The 9,249-nt window shown below is 37.9% G+C and overlaps 1 long non-coding RNA gene across 1 annotated transcript in view; it reads right to left on the minus strand.

Moving 5' to 3' along the window:
• Window positions 1–4,830: 4,830 nt before the first annotated feature.
• LOC135113922 (uncharacterized) overlaps window positions 4,831–9,249 on the minus strand; it is a 56,224-nt gene continuing 51,805 nt past the window's right edge. The window contains exon 3 of the long non-coding RNA XR_010275121.1: window positions 4,831–4,969. This is a non-coding gene — a long non-coding RNA (uncharacterized LOC135113922). The remainder of the gene's footprint in view (window positions 4,970–9,249) is intronic.

The following is a 9,249-nucleotide window of genomic DNA, read 5'->3' on the forward strand; positions in this document are numbered from 1 at the left end:
CCCATTTGGAGGCTGTGGGCGCCATTACTCAGTACTGACTCCAGCTTGCTGTGTCTGGTATGTTAGGAGTCAGGGCCGAGGGCGGAGAGACTCCTAACTCTGCTAGGGAGGTAGGGGTTTCTTTCCCTAAGGAGTGTACTGGCGATGGGGAAGAGGCTGCTCCCCTGCCGGGACCAGACACGGTGGGTGTTAGCTCAAGAAGTAAACCACTTTTTTTATAGCTAATGCCACAGCCAAAAACATCTCCATTATCTTTGCTTCTTCTTTCCATCCAGATGGCACTACTGCTATCACATATATCTGTAAAGCTAAACTCTTCGTTCAAACTTTTGCTAAAATTTCTACCTTGCACGATACAAGGCTTGTTCCTCCCTGTCTTCCATCATCTGACTACTTCATGCTACCTATTAAAATTATTTGTAATTCTATTTTCTATGCCATTGCTGGCGTAAACCCTCTATAGGCATATGGACCTGATGGGTGTCCCTCCTAATGTTCACCGAAACTGTGCCTTCGTGCTTGCACCTTGCCTAGTGAAACTCTTTCAACTTTGTCAAGATCTACCTTTCCTTCTTGCTGAAAGTTTGCCTACATTCAGCCTGCTCCTAAAATGGGTGACCGTTCTAATCACTCAAATTATCGTCCTATTCTTTTAATTTCTTACCTATCTAAAGTTTCTGAATCTATCGTCAACAGAAAAATTCGTAAACATCTATCAGTTTACAACTTCTATTTGATCGCCAGTATCGGTTCCGTGAACGCCGGTCTACTGGTGATCCTCTGGCTTTGCTTACTGAGTCTTGGTCATCTTCTATCAGAGATATTGGTGAAACTTTTGGTATTGCCTTAGACATATCAAAAGCGTTTGACAGAGTCTGGCACAAAACTTTGATTTCCAAACTACCCTCCTACGGCTATTATCCTACTCTGTAACTTTATTTCAAGTTTCCTTTCTGTTCGTTCTATTCCTGCTGTGATAGACGGTCACTGTTCTTCTCCTAAATCTAATAACAGTGCTGTTCCTCAGGGTCCTGTCACCCACTCTCTTCCTATTATTCATCAATGATCTAAACCAAACATTTTGTGCCATCCACTCCTACGCTGATGATACCACCCTGCACTTTTTCACGTCTTTTCATAGACGTCCAACACTTCAGGAAGTAAACATTTCACGCAGGGAAGCCACAGAACGTCTGACTTCTGATCTTTCTAAAATCTTAGATTGGGACAGAGCAAACCTTGTATTGTTCAATGTCTCAAAAACTCAATACCTACATCTATCAACTCGACACAACTTTACAGACATCTATCCCGTCTTCGCTGACACTCAAATGTCCCTCTTTTCTACACTGAGCTTCATTTGTCTGTCATTTTTCTTATAATCTAGACTGAAAACTTCACATCTCATCTCTAGCTAAAACAACTTTTCTGAAGTTAGAGGTCCTGGGATGTCTCCGACAATTTTTATCACACCCCCAGCTGCTAACTTTGAACAGGGACCTTATCCGCCCATGTATGGAGTATGCTTCACATGTCTGGGTAGGGTCGGGGTTGGGGAGGGGGGGGGATTGCACTCATACCGCTTTTCTAAACAGGATGGAATCAAAAGCTTGTCTCATCAACTCCTCTCCTCTAACTGACTGCCTTCAGCCTCTTTCTCATCGCCGGAATGTTTAATTTCTTGATATCTTCTACCGCTATATTCATGTTAACTGTTCTTTTGATCTTGCTAACTACATGCCTCCCCTCCTCCCGTGGCCTCGGTGTACAATAATTTCTTCTTTCTCTCACCCCTATTCTGTCCACCTCTCTAATGCAAGAGTTAACCACTATTCTTAATCATTCATCCCTTTCTCTGGACTCTCGAACTACCAGGGTTTTTCCGTATTTCTTCCTTCCTATGACTTGGATTCCTTCAAGAGGGAGGTTTGAAGACATTATTCTTCAATTTTTTTTGACGACCGCTTTGTGCCCTGTTATGGGTCTGGCATCTCAGTGGGCTTTATTTATTTTTTTTTTTGGATTCTTGTTGCCGTTGGCCAGCGCCCCTCCTACATACAAAAAAAAAAAAAAGAACCTCGCACTTTTCCCGTCCCCAACCTACCATATATTTCCCTGCGATTAAATACACGTTGGTGAGTGTTATTTACGTTTTGTATGTTTAATTAATATTAAATCATTCTTTGTATGCTATTTTCACTCTTAGTTTGCTTCATCTACAATTCTGTAATATGTATATAGACACACTTATTGATTTTGGTGTCGTATATTTTCGTATATTTCAGCTTGAAAACTTTGTTTGAAAAAGGTCAGGGAACCCAACCCATTTTAATATATATATATATATATATATATATATATATATATATATATATATATATATATATATATATATATATATATATATATATATATATATATATATATATCACACATTTATTTTATGTCTGCGGGAGACTGCTCTGAAACAAAAAATAAATAAATAAATAAATAAACGAACAAAGAAATACGATGAAATATGCAAATGCAAGAGTAAACAGATAACAAAGGGGAAAAAAAAAATCCCTAAAATATACACCATACCGCTCATAAATTACAATCGGGAGTAGAAGAATGAAGATAATATGGCCTGTATAAGAGTCTTGATACTATCTTGAAATAACTCAAATCGTAGGCAGGAGAAAATACAGAGAATTCCAAATTTTATTAATAAAAATATTAAATAGTGAAGATAACTTGTTAACTCTTGTAATAGCAATGTTGAGACGAGAGAGAGTAGAATCTTGTGTGTGTACTTAGTAAGTTCAGAAGACCAGTAACCATGGAAATAACAATATTATATAGTAATAAATGAAAGATGGCGTTGGTGAAGAAATTACGACTTGCTGTTAGAGGGTGGGAACAGACGAAAAGGAAATTTGTTATTCAACCCTGATTAGAAGGATTATGAGTGTATCTTCCCATACGGTGGACGTTCCTGTGTAAGTAAATAACCGGGAGAAGGTGAATCATTGGTGGATACGACATAGAACGCCTATGTCGATGGGGATAGATTTAGGAAGAAAATATTTATAATTAAGATTTTAAGCCAAGGGGTTGGTGACACACACACACACACACACACACACACACACACACACCTTACCGGGAAATACACGAGAAAGTTGAAGGGGCTTTAGTGTAGCAATATTTCCATAGTGAACAAGGTTGACACCAGGGTTACCATCGTTGCAATATAGGCACCGATGATAGACTGAGATATTTTTTTTTACATGGAAGGAACCTGTAATAAGAGAAGTGTGTGACATTTAGAGAATTATCAATGCAGAATGGATTTGTCTTCTTGCACACGGTAGCTCTTTCTGGATACTGGATGACAGATAAGGGTCATGTTAGTCATAACATTAATATATATTCACGACAAGATAGGGTGAGTGTTCATATGTTGATGTCTTTGAAACTTAAATGTCCCCCACCGAAGACCAGTTCCTGTTCGTAGCTCTCCCCTTGTATGTAGCTGTTTGATCTTTGTTTACAAACAGAACTCAAACTGCTTTGAACGCTTTATATGTTATATTTATTCCCTATATTTGGTTAATCCTTTATCCAAGTTTTCAGCCATGTTGTGGACACCATGCTGTGTTTACAAGCAAAAGCGTGCCGATAAATATATATGTCCGCTGCTGTCCACAGCACTGTTGAAAACTTTCTTAAAAGATTAACTAAGTATAGAGAATAAGTAGATGCTATAAAACGTTCACAGCGGTGTGGTTTTGTTTATAAACAAAGAACAGACAGCAGCTACGTACGAGCACACACCTACGAACACGGCACCACGGCATAGTCAGTCGGTTCCTCCCTTTCCTCAAGAGAAGTGTTTCAATTTATTTTAATTGTTTATTTATTTATTTATTTTATTCTAGTCTGACGAGTCTGAAGGTGGGATTGTATTATCCCGAAGCGTAACGAAATAAAGGAATATAACATCTATTGTGCATCTACGCTATCTTCTACAACACAAGATTCCGCAAGGACAAGGCGTTCTCCCAAAAACACACACACACACACACACACACACACACACACACACACACACACACACACACACACACACACACACACACACACACACACACACACACACATATATATATATATATATATATATATATATATATATATATATATATATATATATATATATATATATATATATATATATATATATATATATATATATATATATATATATATATATATATATATATATATATATATATATATATATATATATATATATATATATATATATATATATATACAATCCCATTTCAATTATAATTTTTGAATAATAGCGTAAGGAATGGAATGCCAATTAATTTGAAGCAAATACACTAAAGATGGAAATAACGCAAATTACGATAAAGTAATATCAATAACTAAAATTATTACTGAAAGTTAGATTACACAAGGTAAATTTATCTACGAGTAGCAATTGGGATTTGGTGTCTAGCATTTTTTTTTTCCCAAACCTATTTCAGGATGAAACATTAATGGAGTGCGCAGGGTGTCCATTATGGGGATGACCATGTAGAGTCCATGAACAATGTTGCGGAAGGTGGAGTGCAGAAGAATGGACTCCATTCCCTTCACCAAGCTCATCACTAGCAGTTTTGTGTGGGGCAGCTTCCAAAGTCCAGCACTTTCCAGCATTCTAACGAAAAAGTATCACATAACAATTTGATGTTAGAATCACAACTGCTAGGTAATACTACGAATGTAGAGATAATTTCATATAATCTCACAAAGACTGCCTTACCTTAGTGCCCAGTTAGTATCGGTTAAGTTGTTGTCGAGATGGAGAATGACAGTCCGGCAAGTAAAACTAGAGTCCCCCACGAGAACTTTGGAAAGGTTATAGTCTTGTATGTTTGATTTACTCACTGCTACCGCACCAGTAGTTAGCGAACTGTGAGAAGAATTTAATTATTTAAATTAAGCAGTGAAAATAGATTTTTGCATTAAGACTGTATTTTTTTTTACCTAGAAAACGTTTTTCATTAATGACGCGCTGAGTGCGACAAGTGGTCAAGTGCCAAAAGTAAACAAATCAGTAAAACACACTTAAAGGTAATCATCCGTCGGTCATTCATCATCGCTTTATTTTACCTGTCTTGTGTGTCCTTGACAGAGTACTCGTATATGCAACTATCTGTTATACCTCGTTATAGACTACGTTTTATTGACTTTCACGTGACATACATCTTCCTTATGTTGAATAATTAAAGAGTTATAAAATGAGGAATAATACAGTGTGTTAAGCAAGAAATATTTCTAGATATTGAAGCTTTCACATGGCCCAGTAAACCTTAAAAAAAAAAAAAAAAATCTACTAACATGCAACATCTCTTAATAATTCATTAAGGACAGACTTAGACTCTAAGTCACTCTGGCTAATTTTAGTGCTTCCCGCGGGTTCAGTTTTGCTCTCTCTCTCTCTCTCTCTCTCTCTCTCTCTCTCTCTCTCTCTCTCTCTCTCTCTCTCTCTCTCTCTCTCTCTCTCTCTCTCTCTCTCTCTCTAGAATACTTAGGGTTTTACAATTACCACGTTATTATTATTATTATTATTATTATTATTATTATTATTATTATTATTATTATTATTACTATTATTATTATTATTATTATTATTATTATTATTATTACTATTATTATTATTATTATTATTATTATTATTATTATTATTATTATTATTATTATTATTATTATTCATTTCGTTCAATCACTCTTAATATTGCCATAAATGTTACTGGTGAAACAACGTATTACAAACTCCTTGGCATTGTTTTGGTTGTACTTATCCTCACGCTTTTTTTCTTTTTTTTATTTCATTACCACGTTGTGAATCTTTCAATTCTGTCATCCTTATAGTAGAAAACACTTTGCAGTCAACCTTGCCCCTAACACTCAGAAGAGCAATCATTGATGCTAATTTATCATCAGTTCATAGATGATGTTTGTCAAGGCTGAAAGCAGCGCCTCACTATACTACAGGTCACACCATATCGTATTACTATTCTGACATTCAAGTGAAAATAAATGTATAATCCTGATAAAATTGGTTCATAGTAGGAATACTAAAACAACTTTGAGCTCTCCATTAATTATAATATAATCAAAGATAAAAGTGATAATGGTGCTTCTGTGCATTACTATCTCCAGTCCTTGTAGTGGTTCAACTAGCGTCACTTAACACAGCCGACAGTGTGTGTGTGTGTGTGTGTGTGTGTGTGTGTGTGTGTGTGTGTGTGTGTGTGTGTGTGTGTGTGTGTGTTAGCAGCTTTCTGAAAAAAAAAAAAAATAGTTTGTAAAATAACAATGATGGTGATGATAATAATAATAATAATAATAATAATAATAATAATAATAATAATAATAATAATAATAAAAGATCAAACAGTTTAGTTAATAACAACCACAACAGTTAAATGGTAATCTACCTGTATGAGTATAATTTCACACTGTTGTTTTATTCATTGTAGGATTTTTTGTGATAGATGATAAAAATATAAACTCACCTTGTCAATCAAATTCCAACAAATCGTTGTCTGCATCTAGTTTCATGTCGTTATCATTGCTTGATGAAGGTGGTAAACTTGTAGGAATATGTCTCCTGATGCGAAACTAGTCTCTTGATGTAGAGGTATTTTACTGTATCGATGAAAGTTAAATGTTTAAGGAATGCCAACTTTCCAGCTTTCAAGGGAATGGGTGCATCATGTTTTTTTTGAGAGTTTTGTTGGATTGAAGTCGAACAGATTCTAGGAGAAGCTGCTTTTACCTGTCATTAAACTGACTGGAGTGACTACCCTTCCTTGTTTGATTGGTTGAAAACACATTTTGGCTTCGATGAAGGAAACAGACTCCTTGATTGGTTTACGATTCAGCACACATTGCTTCAACACACCTATGTCAAGGAAGTCTTGTTGGCATATTCTCTCTACTCAATACTGAGAAGAAGTTGCATTCTGAATAATATTACAGTATGAGAAGGCAGTAGACTCCTGCCGAAACGATAATTACTCCCAGTGAGGTCTAAAGCACTGCTCAGGGGGTGCTGTGAACTTATCATTAAACCCAGCTGTGACCTCACTGAACGTTTGTTTCCCTTTGTGTCTCACAACACAAGGGGGCAGTCACAGCCTGCCCTCTAAAGACAACTCTCTTCCTCCACACGAAACTACAAGCACCTAATAACACACACACACCCTTCACTCAAAAATTTTAAACTCATGGCGACTCCTACACCAGCCTCGGAGTCCCCATCTGGGGAGGGGACCATAAATGTCCCCAGGTCGGACTGCCTTTCCGTCGACGACCCTAAGTGTCTTGACACCCCCCTCAACTTTTTCTTCATTAACTTCTGCAACATTCGCGGTCTAAGATCTAATTTTCAATCTGTAGAACACCACCTCTCCTCTTCTAAACCTCATCTTCTTTTCCTCACTGAAACTCAGGTGTCTGAGGCAACTGACAGTAGCCTCTTTTCTGTTCCCTCCTACTTTCTCTATCCTCATTTTCGATCCAAAGCTGGATGCTGCGTTTATGTGCGCAATGACTTAACCTGCTCTCGTGCCCACGCTCTTGAATCTTCCGAGTTTTCCATCATCTGGCTACGACTACAGAGTCATTCTCATACTAAATTTATCTGTGCTGTATACCTCTCTCCTAACTCCTCTGACTATAAGAAATTCTTTGACTACTTAACTTCCAAAGTGGAGCACATTCTGACCCTCTTCCCTTTTGCAGAGATCTCCATTCTTGGAGACTTCAATGTTCACCACCAGCTTTGGCTTTCCTCTCCCTTCACTGACCATCCTGGTGAACTAGCCTACAACTTTGCTATCCTCCATGACCTAGAGGAATTGGTGCAACACCCTACTCGTATTCCTGACCGTCTTGGAGATACGCCCAACATTCTTGACCTTTTCTTGACCTCTAATCCTTCTGCTTATGCTGTCACCCTTTCTTCTCCGTTGGGCTCCTCCGATCACAATCTCATATCTTTATCTTGTCCTATCACTCCAATCCCTCCTCAACCCGTTCCTAAAAAGGGTGACCGCTCTAATCCCTCAAACTACCGTCTTATTGCTTTAATTTCCTGCTTATCTAAAGTTTTTTAATCTATCCTCAACAGGAAGATTCTTAAACATCTATCACTTCACAACCTTCTATCTGATCGCCAGTATGGGTTCCGTCAAGGCCGCTCTACTGGTGATCTTCTGGCTTTCCTTACTGAGTCTTGGTCATCCTCTTTTAGAGATTTTGGTGAAACTTTTGCTGTTGGCTTGGACATATCAAAAGCTTTTGATAGAGTCTGGCACAAAGTTTTGATTTCCAAACTACCCTCCTATGGTTTCTATCCTTCTCTCTGTAACTTCATCTCAAGTTTCCTTTCTGACCGCTCTATTGCTGCTGTGGTAGACGGTCACTGTTCTTCTCCTAAATCTATTAACAGTGGTGCTCCTCAGGGTTCTGTCCTATCACCCACTCTCTTCTTATTATTCATTAATGATCTTCTAAACCAAACTTCTTGTCCTATCCACTCCTACGCTGATGATACCACTCTGCACTTTTCCACGTCTTTTCATAGACATCCAACCCTTCAGGAGGTAAACATATCACGCAGGGAAGCCACAGAACGCCTGACTTCTGATCTTTCTAAAATTTCTGATTGGGGCAGAGCAAACTTGGTATTGTTCAATTCCTCAAAAACTCAATTCCTCCATCTATCAACTCGACACAACCTTCCAGACAACTATCCCCTCTTCTTCAATGACACTCAACAGTCCCCCTCTTCTACACTGAACACCCTCGGTCTGTTCTTTACTTATAATCTGAACTGGAAACTTCACATCTCATCTCTAGCTAAAACGGCTTCTATGAAGTTAGGTGTTCTGAGACGTCTCCGCCAGTTTTTCTCACCCCCCCAGCTGCTAACTCTGTACAGGGGCCTTATCCGTCCATGTATGGAGTATGCTTCACATGTCAGTAATCATGTAGTTAGTGTTAGGACACTAGAGAGCTTTAAGAGAAGATTAGACAAGTTTATGGATGGGGATAGCAGATGGAAATAGGTAGGTGTGTTTCATACAGGGACTGCCACGTGTAAGCCTGGTCGCTTCTTGCAGCTTCCCTTATTTCTTATGTTCTTATGTTCTTATGTCTGGGGGGGTTCCACTCATACTG

Source organism: Scylla paramamosain, chromosome 26 (assembly GCF_035594125.1).
Source record: "Scylla paramamosain isolate STU-SP2022 chromosome 26, ASM3559412v1, whole genome shotgun sequence".
In the NCBI taxonomy this organism is placed as follows: domain Eukaryota; kingdom Metazoa; phylum Arthropoda; class Malacostraca; order Decapoda; family Portunidae; genus Scylla; species Scylla paramamosain.